Source organism: Oryctolagus cuniculus, chromosome 11 (assembly GCF_051225735.1).
Source record: "Oryctolagus cuniculus isolate XC-2025 breed Fujian yellow rabbit chromosome 11, ASM5122573v1, whole genome shotgun sequence".
Taxonomy (NCBI): domain Eukaryota; kingdom Metazoa; phylum Chordata; class Mammalia; order Lagomorpha; family Leporidae; genus Oryctolagus; species Oryctolagus cuniculus.
The window spans coordinates 7,210,269-7,225,559 of NC_142877.1; the positions used below are offsets into that span (position 1 = coordinate 7,210,269).

The 15,291-nt window shown below is 44.5% G+C and overlaps 1 long non-coding RNA gene across 4 annotated transcripts in view; it reads right to left on the reverse strand.

The window, feature by feature from the left end:
• Positions 1-9,820: 9,820 nt before the first annotated feature.
• Positions 9,821-15,291, reverse strand: part of LOC149123311 (uncharacterized) — an 86,754-nt gene continuing 81,283 nt past the window's right edge. For all 4 annotated transcript variants that reach the window (XR_016217078.1, XR_016217082.1, XR_016217076.1 and 1 more), the window contains one exon: positions 9,821-10,377. This is a non-coding gene — a long non-coding RNA (uncharacterized LOC149123311). The remainder of the gene's footprint in view (positions 10,378-15,291) is intronic.

Here is a 15,291-nt window from a genome sequence, read left to right on the forward strand (position 1 = left end):
TCAGTCACCACGCTGAATTTTAGGAGATTTGTTAAAATTTTTCATGACAATCCCATGATGCAGGCATTATTACTATTCCTACTTCACATGTTAAGTCATAGATGCAGAAAAGCAAAATAAACAGCCCAGATGTGCACAGCCAGTGGGTGAGGGGCTAGGAGCAGAACTCCAAACCCTATATCTACCCTCACTTTGTTCTACTGCCAGTATTTAACATGGTGCTCATGCTTAATAAAAAATAATGCTGGTTGCTGTTATTATTATAATTATTATTACTCTCTAGAATTTACTTTCTCTGCCTACCTTGCATGTGGTTTTACCAATTTAATGCATAAGCTCTGCATAAATGCACTGGATTCTTCCTATTTTTATTAGAATTTGAGTTAATTAGGGTTTTTGTCACTAGCTGGTGTATTTCAGGTTTTGAAAACAGCTCATTAAAAACATGCCTAAACAGGCTATTTGCTTGGGGCATTTTCAGCACACTACAATTCTTCGCTCTGATCCTGCAACTCCACAGATGCATTCCAGGAAAAGCCTCAGGTTCCCCGAGAGGACCCCCGCTACCCAGCTCTCACAGCCAAAAAGCCACTTGATTTAACCCTTTCAGAAATATTGACAATAATTTTTAAAATCATTCTTCTTCATGAGGTGTGGACTCAAATAGAACTTTCCGTAAGTCACATGTTTTAAACTCCTAAGTGCAGAGCAAGGTTTCTCAGCTTGGACATCACTGGTCGCTCTCCGTTGTGGAAGCTGTCACGTGCGTGGTGAGGTCAGCAGCCTCCTGGTCATAACTTCTAGTGCAGAAGTGTCCCCACCCTGCTGGCAACAACCGAAACATCTTTGCGCATTGGTGAATTTTTCTTCTGGGTCAAGTGAGAGTCACTGATGCAGAGAAATATTTTGAAAAACTGATAAACTTTCCTATGACACTGCCTATCAGTTACTGCCCTGAGGTTGGTGGTGTATGCTGGTGGCATGGCTAGGAGGGACAGTAACTGGTTGACAATGTAATGGAGGACCACAGTTCATTTTAGACCCATTGCCCACACAGTTAAGTGTTTATACGAAATTCACTCTACACTGCATCCTATTATGTGCTACTCTGAGATTTATCACTTGCCACACGTAAAAAAGCAGCTTATAATCATAATATTCATTTTTATCAAATGCAAAGGGTTTTACATACATTGTCTTAACTAATCTCACCAACTCCGTGGTCATGATGAGAGCGAGGATCACACAACCCCAGTAAATTGCACAAACACTCTAGAGGGTAAAGAAGCGAGGGTAAGCTCACCCCTGAAGGTTCTCTAAGTCCAATGTCATTATCAACTATCAAGCTCTAGCACTTAGTCATGGCCTCATCTAGCCATGACTTGGGACCCCAAGGAGCAACAGATGGGATCCATGTCCCTGGTTGTAACAGCCTCTTAGATGATTTGCATTCCTTAAGCAAGCAACTACTGAGCACATCCTAGATGCCAACCATTCTCCTAAGTGCTGAAAAGGACCATGGGGGACAATGCATAGGGGAGCAGAACTGGCTTCATTGTCACCTACATGGTCTACCTTGTGTCCCAACTCTCAGTTCAGCAAGGTTCCAATTATTGCCGTATATACAAAGACAGGACTCTATTTTTTTAAAGATTCATTTATTTATTTATTTGAAAGTCAGAGTTACTCAGAGAGAGGAGAGGCAGAGAGAGAGAGAGAGAGAGAGAGGTCTTCCATCCAATGGTTCACTTCCCAACTGGCCACAATGGTTGCAGCTGTGCTGATCTGAAGCCAGGAGCCAGGAGCTTCTTCTGGGCCTCCCACATGGGTGCAGGGGCCCAAGGACTTGGGCCATCTTCTACTGCTTTCCCAGGCCATAGCAGACAGCTGATTGGAAGTGGAGCAGCCAGGTCTCGAACCAGTGCCCATATGGCATGCGAGCGCTTCAGGCCAGGGCGTTAACCCGCTTCGTCCGTCACAGCACTGGCCCCAACAGGACTCTGTTGTGCCTGAATACCCACTGCTAGCAGGATTCTGCAAATGTCCCTGAATACTGTTCATTTGGTATAAGGAATAAAGTGAATATTGTCATTTTGTGTAAGGAGTGTATGGGAGAATAAAGACAACCTTGATCAGGCAGGCAACACGCACATGTTAGAAAATGGTCTTCTTTGATCTTAAATACAAGCTTAGAGAAACGTGCTTGACTGCATTCTATGAGGGTTTTTTTTTTTCTTTCTATTCAATTTTTTTTTTTTGACAGGCAGAGTTAGACAGTGAGAGACAGAGACAGAGAGAAAGGTCTTCCTTCCATTGGTTCACCCCTCAAATGGCCGCTATAGCCGGCACACTGCGCAGATCTGAAGTCAGGAGCCAGGTGCCTCCTCCTGGTCTCCCATGCGGGTGCAGGGCCCAAGCACTTGGGCCATCCTCCACTGCACTCCTGGGCCACGGCAGAGAGCTGGACTGGAAGAGGAGCAACCAGGACAGAATCCGGCACCCCAACTGGGACTAGAACCTGGGGTGCCGGCGCCACAGGCGGAGGATTAGCCTAGTGAGCCACGGCGCCGGCCTTTCTATTCAATTTTCAACTTCAGCCTTGGGTGGAAACATTCTACACTTCTAAACGCTGGTGGATATATCCAGAATGTCTTTGCCAAAGATTCCCTGGGGCACAGAAATCTGGAGCAAACTAGAACATTTTACACACAAGAACTGGATCTCATTCTTTCACAGGCAAACCCTTTTGATGTCGACAGAAGGCTGGGAACAAAAGATTAAACCATGGATAGCGAATTTCAGGTAATTACCTCACCAACGGCACACAGAATGAGATTGACTGGGTCTTTGTGCTTGGCATGCAGATTATTAAATGAGTCTTAATTGGCCCATCCAGTGACAGGACTGCCAAACAGTAAGAAATCAGGAAAGGGAGGTGGGGTGAAAGAAATAGAGAGGGAGAGAGGAAGAGAGGGAGGAAGGGGAGGAGAAGGGGAGAGGGGGAGGGGGAGAGGAGGGAGAGAGAGAGAGAGCGCGAGCGAGCGCTCAGGCGAGCTGGGGGAGTGGGAGGAGAGGAAGTAAAGCGAGAAGGGTTGGGAGAAATAGGGAGAAGGAGACAGGGAGAGATGGAGAGAGGCGGAGGAGGAGGAGGAGCTGTCCGTCCAAGTTCCCTGGGGATGTGGTTAACAGATTGCCAGCCACAAAGACAAAGTCAGCTCCTCGGCTTTAGAAAGCTGTGTCGACAGATTCAAACCTGTTTAGGGACTCAGAGGTGGTAAAGGGGGAAAATGATGCCCTAACCATATCTGGAGAAAGTGCATATTTGCATATTTATTGCTGCAGGAATTCAGATTTCTTTTTATGGTATTCCCTAACACTTACAGATGGAGCAGGAGTGTGAGCAGTGGGGAGGCGATTTGTTTCTTCCTCACAGGCTGCAACTCAATTCAGGAGAAAAATAATCAGGCTTTCAGGAGCAAGCAGATTAAGTTCACAATGGAGACTCTGGGCAAGTTTCATTGTCTGCCGGGATCATTTCTTGTGCCACTTGGCGAGTAGCTGGTGAAAACCAGCCATGTCCTCATTCTTCACAGGGCTTTCTCAACAAACTTGCCCAAGATAATGCGCTTACTAATCCAACACATTAGAAACCCTGTCTGTTCTGCCTCTTATACCCCTCATTGACAAGGTGGTGTAGCGCTTAGGAGTCTTGGACTGCAAGCAACAGAAAATTACTCTGGTCAGCCAAAGCAGAAGAATGGACAGTAGGCCATCCAAATCCATGGGCTCCACATTGTGCATTAAACTAACATTGGATAAAAAAAAATATTTTTTCAAATGTCTATTGATCATATAGACTTTTTTCCTTGTCATTATTCCTTAAACAATATAGTATCAAAGCCACATATTTACTCAGCATTGTAATACCATCGCATTAGGTATTATGAGTGAGAGACTATGCAAATGATATATGAAAAGACCACACCATTTTATATAAGGGATTTGCACATTTACAGGTTTGGGTATCTGAAGGACTCCTGGAATCAACCCCCTATGAATACTGAGAGAAAACTGTATATTAGAAGCCATTGGAAAAGTAAACTGTAATTATGCCATTGTAAAAATTAAAGGAAAGGGGCCGATGCTGTGGCATAGTGGGTAAAGCCACCATCTGCAGCACTAGCATTCCACATGTGCATCGCTTCGAGTCCCAGCTACTCCACTTCCCATCCAGCTCTCTGCTATGGCCTGGGAAAGCAGTACAAGATGGCCCAAGTCCTTGGGCCCCAGCACCCATGTGGGAGACCTGGAAGAAGCTCCTGGCTCCTGGCTTCAGATCAGCCCAGCTCTGAACCAGCAGATGGAAGACACCTCCCTCTCTCTACCTCTCTCTCTGCCTATGTGCCTTTCAAATAAATACATAAGTCTTTTAAAAAAATTAAAGGAAAAAAAAAAAAGCAAGGAAGGAAGGAGGAGAGATTGAGGGAGTGGGTGGGAAAGAAGCATGGTTACTTTCTTAGAATTGCACCTATGAAATACATAAAATTTGTTCCCTTTGTATCAATAAAAACTCTACAAAGAAGCTATCAGTACCTCATTCACTTCTCCCAGCAGGTTGGACAACTTGAGTGGGACTTCACAAGAATCAAGGAAATTCTACAGGGTCAGGACGCCAAAGCGAACCTGGAGAAGGTATTGTTTGTTCAGGGAGCTGCTGCTGGAATGAACAAACTTTGAGCCTGTGCTCTCCTAGCCAGTAACCACAGGCAACTGAAATGCAACTGGTCTGAAAACAGTAAAAATAATATAAAGTGGGACCCGCGCTGTGGTGCAGGAGGTTAATCCTCCACCTGCAGTGCCAACATCCCATATGCCAACAGTTCTAGTCCTGGCTGCTCCTCTTCAGATCCAGCTTTCTACTATGTCCTGGGAAAGCAGTAGAAGATGGCCTAAGTGCTTGGGACCCTGCACCCTCTTGGGAGACCTGGAAGAAGCTCCCGGCTCCTGGCCTGCACTGCTCCAGCCATTGTAGCCATCTAAGGAGTGAACCAGCAGATGGAAGACCTCTCTCTCTCTCTCTCTCTCTCTCTCTCCTTCTCACTGTCTGTAACTCTACTTCTCAAATAAATGAATAAAATCTTTTAAAAAAATATCAGGCACCCCAAAAATTACCACTGGAATGATACATTTAAGTGATATTTTGGACTTATTAGGTTAAATAAAAATAATGAAAATTAAACCTATGTCTTTCAAGATTTTATTAGCTATTAGAATATTAAAAGTTATATATGTGATTCATATTTGTGACCTGAATTGTATTTCTACCAGACAACATTCACTAACCATTTTTTCTTGTATGAGAAGCCAAAGTTTTTGTATGACAAAATGGCCAAGCTTAGTCCGTGTGCCTGGTCTCTTGGCACAACCAGCGTGGCATTGAACAGGGGACTGGCTTCCAGTTTGAGGACTGCACACAACCGGGGAGAAATAAGGCCTGAAAGGAGGAAGGCAGTAAAGCAAGGGGCAGTAAGGGAGTGTCTGCTGGGAAGGGTCAGTGCGGGCACACAACAGGCCCTTAAACGCTATCTGCTCCGGGCGTGCACAAAGGGACGTCAGCAAACACAGCACAGTTGTTCCTGCTTCCCTTCATGTTCCAGGCCCCGCTTCCATCCCGGACCAGAAGAAGTCACATTTAACGTGCAGAAGACCTCCGCGCTCCTGCGTCCGTGAGTTCTGTGTTCAGAGCTCTTTATCTGGGTTCTCATTCTGTACAACATTGCACTAATGGACATTCTGACTCATTCGTCTTGATCATCAACTAACTTTTACAGAGCTAGTCAAAGCTAGTCATAGCCAATCGAGACATCTTTTCTCTCTCTACACATGTAGCCTTAATGATGTCATCCAGCTTCATAGATCTAAAGACCATTTATCATATGATATTTTGCTTTCAATAGCACATATACTGATAACTCCCACATTTATAGCTTCCAGAGGACTGACTCAAATTCTAGACTCAGCCAAACACTCAACAGCCTTCCTGGCATCTCTAGTGGATGATTAGCAGGCATCTCAAACTCAACTTGTCCAAAATGGAAACCAAGTCACTTCCTCCTGCAGCCTCCTCCTCTCGGGGAACAGCTCCTTTATCTTGTCAGTCGGCCAGAAGCTCTGGAGCCATCCTCAGCCCTCGCTTTCCATCACAATCCTCACGCAAGCTACAGGAAATCTTTTTGGCTCTATGGTCAAACATGTCATAAGCCACTTCCCACCTCCAATGCCCAGTTCTGGGCTGAGCGCCCTCATCTCTCCAGGATTGTTACCTACTTGATCTTGCTGCTTAACACTTAAAAAAATAAACAAATTGATTATTTTTAATTTATTTGAAAAGCAGGGAAACAAAGATAAGGGGTGGGGTTGCAGAGAAAGACATCTTTCTTCTTCTGTTCACTCCTCAAATGCCTGCAACCAATAGCTGGGGCCAACTCAAGCCAAAGCCAAGAGTTTGGAAATCAAGCCTGGGTCTCCCATATGCAGGTCAGGGACTGTGGGGGTTTAGTTACTATTATATAGCTTAGTGCAGAAGTGTAGATTCTAAAGCAGGAGTGAGTTCTGTGCATCTAAATGGTGCTGGGCTGCTCTGGGCTTGACCTTTCCCAGTAAGACGCAGAACGATGGAGGTGATCAATCTGGTGCAACGGCACCTGATTGTCCTTGTGCCCAATAAATGACAGGAGCAGAATCGGTCGCCTGTTCATCTGAGAACATGGCGCTCCCCACCTTGGATGCTTGACAAAATAAATCGATTAGGGCTACCTTGTTTCTTGTTTCACCCTGTTCTTAGTTCTGTACTGATCACATTAAAGAGCTTTGTGATATTTACTGTTTCCCTGTTATTGGTAGTGTTTGTTACTAATAGTTAATGAATAAGACCTAGCAACTCTGAGCTCATAGTCCCGGTTGGGCGCTGGATTCTGTCCCAGTTGCTCCTCTTCCAGTCCAGCTCTCTGCTGTGTCCCGGGAAGGCAGTGGAGGATGGCCCAAGTGCTTGGGCCCTGCACCCGCATGGGAGACCAGGAGGAAGCACCTGGCTCCTGGCTTCGGATCGGCACAGCGCGCTGGCCATAGCAGCCATTTGGGGGGTGAACCAACGGAAAGGAAGACCTTTCTCTATTTCTCTTTCTCTCTCTCTCTCTAACTCTGCCTGTCAAAAAAAAGGGGGGGGGGAACAGTTTTGTTTATACCTTGCTTTGTTCTGATAGATTGAAGGAGTTTCAAACTATTCACTGAGTTTCGATGCTATTATATCTGTACTTGGATGATGTTAATGATTACACCATTGTAGTTCAATAAAAATGAGGAGCAAGAGACATTGGGGGATCTCATGCACCATATGCAGAGTCCCCGATCCCTGCTTTTCTTCTCTCCACTCTGTGTTGTAATTCTTTCAGCGCCCATTACTCTGCCCTTGGCTTGCCTCACAGTTGTCGGCTGATCCACGACCTGCTGCCTCCTAAGGTCTGCATTAGCAGGAAGCTAGCGTTGGAAGTGGAAGCAGGACTAGAACCCAGGCAATCTGACATGGCATGCAGGCATCTCAAGGGGCATCTTCACTGCTGCACCCAGCTTCAGCCTCTGTCAGCTAAGGATGTACACTCTCTCCAAAACTTCTAAATGATGTTTCTTTATTATTATTTTTAAATGTTGGAGGAAGACAAAAAGAAAGCACCCACTCCCTGGTTCACACCCCAAATGCCCACAACATCCAGGGTTGCTCCAGGCTGAAGCTTGCCGTCAGGAACTCAGTCTGGGTCTCCGACGTTGATGGCAAGGACCCAAATATTTGAACTGTCACCTCCTGTGTCCCAGGGTGCACATTAGCAGGAAGCTAGAATTAGGAATGGATCCAGGGTTCATACTCAGGCCCTCTGATATGGGTTGCAGGTGCCCCATGTCCCATGTCTTCACCACTACATCGAACACCCACCCCCACAGTTCTTTTAAAATCATAAGTCATGTCCTTTGCCTACTTTAAACCCTCCAAGGCAGCCCATTTCACTTCAAGTAAAATCCAGGGCCCTGCAAATGGTCTCCCTGCCCTAACTGATAGAGCACCAGGCGCTCATTTCCTGTCTGTTCTCTTCTCTTCCTCACTTGCTCCGGTCAGTACATAGACTGGCCTCTTGGCTACGGCACAGCCACGCTGAGTGCACACCCACCCTAGTCCTTGCACCAGCCTTTCCCTCTACCTGGCCATGTCTGCATTTGGACACACACGTCTGTTTCTCATCCCCTTAAAACCACTGCCCAAGCATCCTCTTCTCAATGAGGACCCCCGAACTACTAATTTATTTTAGAGCAATAGTCATTGACATTAAATAACTAAAAAAGATAATAATGCCATGTATTCATCAAGACCTATCTTTGTTTAAAATACATATATGTAGGTATCATAAAGAAAAAGAGATCAGTAGGACACAAGTAAAAAATAATAAGGTTATTTCCACTCTTGACCTCAGTATTTTAAAAAAATTCTTTATTTGTATTTTATTTACTTAAAAAGGAGAGAGAGAGAGAGAGAGACAGACAGACAGACACCGACCATCCATTCGCTGATTCCCTTCGCAAATGCCTGCAACAGTTAGGGCTGGGCTTGATCACTTTCAACATGTTTTCTTTTTCCTTTTGCATTTCTCACTTTCAAACAAACTTTTTACTTACATGACCATGCTAATTTACCTTTATTATTTATTGTTTTTATTTTGTTTTGTTTTGCCTGACATCCTACATCAATGAAAATTCTATAAGGAAATGGATTTCTTTTTCTATTTTGTTCACTGTTACAAGAGGTCTTCAAAAAGTTTGTGGCAAATGTATGTCGTGAAAACAACTACACACGGACTACAAAATTCAGAGGCATCAAAACAATCTTTTAATTCCATTTTTCCATAAACTTTCTGACACCCTCTGTTGCATCCCAAGTGTTTAGGAAAATGCCTGGCACACAGTAGGTTTCACTGTTATTTGTTGAATATATGATTCTAGACTCTCCCCCCCTCCCAAATGTGCAATTGGTCCTCTTACAGAATTACTTTTAGCAATAATAAATTTCCATTCTTTTTTTTTAAAGATTTATTTATTTTATTTGAAAGTCAGAGTTACACAGAGAGAGGAGAGGCAGAGATAGAGAGATCTTCCATCCGATGGTTCACTCCCCAATTGGCCACAGCGGCCAGAGCTGTGCTGATCCGAAGCCAGGAGCTTCCTCCAGGTCTCCCACGTGGGTGTAGGGGCCCAAGGACTTGGGCCATCTTGTACTGCTTTCCCAGGCCATAGCAGAGAGCTGGATTGGAAGTGGAGCAGCCAGGTCTCGAACTCATGCCCATATGGGATGCCGGCACTTCAGGCCAGGCCAGGGCATTAACCCGCTGCGTCACAGCTCTGGCCCCATGAATTTCCATTGTTATCCAAGCTGACCCATGCCTACCCCTCAAAAAAAAAAAAAAAAAAAAAGAACTGGCCAAGGTCATCTGAAGTAGAAAGTGGGAAATAACTATTTCTTTCACGGAAAGGAGATCTGTTTGCCATTCAAAGCCCCTCTTCGGAGAGCAGCAGCCTCAGCCACCCTCCGTTTCTATCCAGGTAACCGTGTCTGATCCCGGTAGAGACCCGATGCCACGTGTCCCCACCGCAGCGCTGCGTCTGCCGCTGAGAACCGCCTGCGCTTTGCGAGGCTGCGTGCGCGCCCACCGCATGACCTTCCCATCTGTTTCCATCTGTGAATATTTCAAACGACCAAATAATGTCGAAATCACCTAACAGAGTTTCTTTATTAGTGATAAACTTTTACAATTCAATTTAAAAAGTTTATAGCCCTTAACGCTGCGAGAACCGCCGTTTCCCAAAGCGCCACCCCACCCTTCATCACGGCCCACAGCAGCGCTGACCTTTTCTAACAGCTTCGCTGGAAGGAGACGATTTCAAAAGCAGATACTGAGTGACCAAGACTTCACTGATAGTACAGCGTGTAACAGTTAACACAGGTTATGGTTATTAGACTGTGTGAAATGATGCCTTAGCAGACACTTAGCTGTTCCCGGGGTGCTGGCTCCTCTTCCTGACAAAACATTTTTTATGACTTTTAAAACTTGCAGAGATCATAAAAATGTAAAGGAACAAGCTGGACTGCTTTTGCTCAGCACATCCGCATCGGAATTGTCAGCCGAATTCTGATGCTAGAGCTGGAGGGCTGCTGCCGAACTCAGAGCAGGGAAGAGCAGGGTCTTGGACTCCTGCAGGACTTCTGGCCCAGCCCGGCCCTCTTAGGGGAGACAGGGAACAGAACAAAACCCTGTGATGCCAAGTAAGGGTCATTGTCTGTTGAGAATAACAAAAAGAGCACTGGTAAGGACTTGTGCAAGGTCATACTTATGCCAAATCAGGAGTCATAAAACAGAGGCTCTGTTCTCCCAGCCCACAGAAAACCCAATTGATAGCAGCCACGGACTGCTGCCTGGTGCGTCCAGGTTAGTCCTACACATCCAGGAAACACACCATGCATGAGGATGTCTTCAAAGAGTTCAGAGAAAATGTGCATTATGAAAAAATTAAGAATGGATTTCAAAATGTTTATGCACCAAGACAAACTTGCCTAGAACTTCCTCTTCCATCTGCTGGTTCATTCCACCAAATGCCTGCAACAGCCAGGCCTGGGCCAGGCTGAAGCCAGGAGCCTGTAACTCAATCTAGGTCTCCTATGGAGGGGCAGAGACCCAAGCTGTACATTATTAGCAGGGAGCTGGAATCAAAATTGAAGCTGGGACTCAAATCCAGGAATATTGATGCAGAATGCAGGCAATCTAAGCAGCAGATTAACTGCTGCACCAAGTATCTACCCTTGTTTTTCTTAATTTTTATTTATACATTTGAGATGTAGAGATGCAAAGAGAGAGCGTGAGTGACAGCAAAAGAGAGAAAGCACGCCTGTCCACTGGTTCACTTCCTCAGATGCCTGCAACAGCCCAGGCTGGGACGGGTTCAAGCTGGGAGCTAGAAACTCAGTGCAAGTTTGGCAGGAATCCAATTACCGAAGCCGTTAGCCGGCCCCCACTGCCAACTGCCCCCAGGCTGTATTAGCAAGAAGCTGGATCAAGAGCTAGAACAAGGTACCAAAGCAGGTAGTCTGATGTGATGCATGAGCATTTTAGCTGGCATCTTGACTCCAGGCCAAAAGCCTGCCCCAAACTTTCTTTTAATTCCATTTTCCCATGCACTTTTTATAGTACCCTTAGGAGAAGGCGACAGTTCAACATCCACTGCCTCAGGGTATTTCCTGCTCTGGCCATGTCCTCATCACTTTCTATTCCTTACAGCACCTGAGCCATAAATCAGATTCAAGAACTATTTTGGAAAGTTTCACCAGAAAGCTATTAGACATAACAATTTATTTGCTATCCCCTGTGGCAAGGATTGATATCAGGGAGAGGATACCAACCCCCTCCTTCTCGGTGAAAATTGTTCAGGAAGTGTTCTTACTCTTCCAAATGAATTTTATAATGTATGTGTTAGGTTCACTGAAAAATCTTATTCAATGTGGATTCCAACTAAAATGTCAATTTACAGATTCGTTTGAGAATTAACATCTTTACCGTGGTGAGTCTTCTCTACAAATACTGTCCATTAAGTTCAAGTGGGTATTGCCATTGATTATCTCATGACACCTACTGATTAACTCTTATTATCTCAAATTATAAGAAATGTTATCCAGAAGCAAGAATAGAATCTATAGGGTATTGTCAAAGACAATTTTAGTAGACATTGACATTATGCCAATGGGTTTCTTCAGAGTTAGATGAGAGATGAGTTGTAGTAATGTAACCTCCTCTTACACGAAAGGTTTATTTTGTGTTTTGTCAGTTTGTTTAAAGATTTTCTTGCATATTTGAAAGGCAGAGTTACAGAGAGGCAGAGGCAGAGGCAGAAAGATATTGAGAGATCTTTCATCTGCTGGTTCACTCCCCAAATGGCCAAAACGGCTGGAACTTGGCTGATCTGGAGCCAGGAGCCAGGAGCTCCTTTTGGGTCTCCTATGTGAGTGCAGCAGCCAAAGATCTGGGTCATCTTCCGCTGCTTTCCTAGGCACATCAGCAGGGAGCTGGACCAGGAGTGGAACAGTGGGGCCTTGAACCGGCGGCCATATGAGATGCTGGTACTGCATGTGCTGGCTTTACCCACTACACCACAGCACCTGCCCCTACACAAAAGTTTATTATGCAAGATTGCTAGGCTCCTGCAATGTAATTATAAATATGTGCTTGGCAATTCTTACTTTAAAAGAGAAGAAAATATGTGGCCAAGAATGCATAATGGCTTTATTATTTTCACTTGAAGATGAGTCTAGATCCTACACACAGCATCTCTGCCTGTATGGAGGCAAAGTCATTCTAGTTAATTTTCTGAGAAGATTAACTGCTGGCTCACTTGTTAATCTTACTGACTACTGGAGTCGTATCTTGTTTTTAACATCAACAGCCTGTTTGTTTCTTGGAACGCTCAATGTTTTGCATCTATGGTGAGAAGAAATTTACACCCAACATCTCTAGAAAGTTTACTGGAGTAAATAATCCCCAAAACAGATCTTCAATCCCAGAATCTCATGGGACTTGAGATTTATATCATCTGGTTCAACAAGCAATGGCATTTTCATTTCGTTTCTTTATCACTCTTGCTTCATCCAAAGGAGGGAAGCACAAAATTTAATATTGGGGATGGGCTAAAAAGTTTTAAAAAGACAAAACCCTGAAGTTATAAGATCAAACCTAAAAACACATAAGATAAATCAATGTGTGAATAAATATAGATAGTCACATATTTGTATTTTTAAATATACTATGTAACTTTATAAAAGAAATAACACAGGTAACTTGGTTTTAAAAATATTTTTCTTTGTTTTTCTGAATTTCACAAAACACTGTTAGATATTCTATAATAAATAATAAATGACATCATACAGATATATATAGATGTAGACTTCATTAAAGGGAAGTAAATGCATAGATACAGAGGTAGATAAATAGATAAATAATAAACAGAAGGGTTTAGGATATATCTTACTAAAAACTGGCTGAGGATGGAAACATATCCTATTGGTTCTATTTCTTTGGAAAACACTAACTGACATGGTACTTTAAGAAGAATCAAACCACAAAGCACATCCTACTGAGGGTGTTACTGGAAAGATGGGTTCAACCACAACGTGACTCTGGAGCCTCAGATTTCTCCTTTCCTGAACTATCGCAGAGAGTGCAGAAACTTAATCCAGAGCACAGAATGGGCATGTGGTGAGCTAGAGCCAATTTTATCTGCATCTTAAACACAGTGACTTCCACTGATTCCTGGGCTACACAAACTAGAATTTACTTTGTTTTAATTTGACAGGTAGAGTTAGAGAGAGAGAGAGAGAGAGAGAGAGAGAGAGAAGGAGAGAGAGAAAAGAGAGAGAAAGGTCTTCCTTCCATTGGTTCACTCCCCAAACGGCCACTACGGCCAGCACTGCACTGATCCGAAGCCAGGAGCCAGGTGCTTCTTCCTGGTTTCCCATGCAGGTACAGGGGCCCAAGCACCTGGGCCATCCTCCACGACCCTCCTGGGCCACAGCAGAGAGCTGGACTGGAAGAGGAGCAACCGAGACAAGAACTGGTACCCATATGGGATGCCGGCACCACAGGCACCAAGTGAGCCACGCGCCGGCCCCTTGCAATACATTAATCTTTGTTTCCTTCCACCGTCTCCTAAAGTAGGCAAGGCAGTGCTAAGAGGACCAGATTTTCAAAAGGATTTTCTTCACTCACTTTGTTTCTTCAAACTCTTAAATAAGTTACCTCATCAACCTCACCCTAGAAACTTAACAATAACCTTTCCACCCCATAAAACCACTTTCATATCTGAAATCTTGACAGTAGTAGATGCTTTGTTTCACTCTTCTCAATCACTCCTTTGTTTGGAATTTTATATATATGCATATATATTATAATGTGTATAATATAATATAATATAATATATAATATACCAGGCTTCTGTGTTTTGTTGCCAGCTCCTTTGAATGTGATCATTGTGAGTTCATTGTTGTATCTCCTCCTTCGGCATAGTTCTTTGTGCACAGTAAGGGATGGACAATGACGCCGATGATGTCAGTCCATTATACCCAGAAGCCTGTCTTGCTGCAAGTATTCCAGCTATGATCACGTATCAGAGAGGCTCAAATTTTCCAAACCCACTTCCATGGAAACACCTCCACGCAGTTACCCATGCCTGGAAGGACCTCCCCCAGCTATAATCCACTGTTTCCATCACACCATGAGGTCTTTGCTTCAAAGTTATTTCGCTGAAGAGGTCTTTTCTAAATCCATATCCAAAGGAACTCCCCCCAAACCAAGCCCTGCCCCGGGCCCACCCAGTCCTGTCCACCCATTTTATTCCTTTTCACTTATCATGGCTTGAAACTCTGCTGGGTATACATTTGCTTCCACGTTCTACTGCCTTTTGCCTACCACTGTAAGGATAGCGCCATGAGGTCAGGGAGCTGTTTATTCAACAGGGGCACAGAGGCACACGGTACATGATGAAGGCTGGATGACCGTGTTGTTTGGCTGGCCTGCCTTGACACACTAGGAATTTGAGAGCAACATCCGTGGAAGAGTCCTTACTATACCAGGCAAAGAACACACATAAACATGCGTATTTCCAATCATTGCAACAACCCCTCAGGAGACATGACCCGTCACGTTCCCCAAGTGAGGAGGACTCTTAGGCTGAAAGAGTGAGGCAGCCCGCCTGCCACAATGCTGGGATGTGAGGTCAAAACCCACAGACTCGACTATTTATGCTTTTCCTTTTTTCAAGGCAGAGGTTTTTTTCATGTTTATTTATGTTCACCTCCTAGAAAAGTGTAGAAAGAGAGAGCTCGTCTATCCATTGGTTCACTCCTCAAATTCCTTCAACAGCTGAGGCGGGCCAGGCTGCAGCCCCAAACTGTATCAAGATCTCCCATGTGGGTGGCATCAAGATCTCCCATGTGGGTGGCAGGGCCGCGTATGTGAGCCATGATCGGTTGCTTCCAAAGATGCATTCGCAGGAAGACGAAGAGGAGGCAGGACTCTGATATGGAATGCAGGCTTCCCAAGCAATGGCTGTACCCACTGCACCACAATACCCACCCTAAGCATCTACATTCTTTATACTAACAATTCCACAAAGCTCATTCACTTGTCTAAAGACAATTCTCTAAGGGCA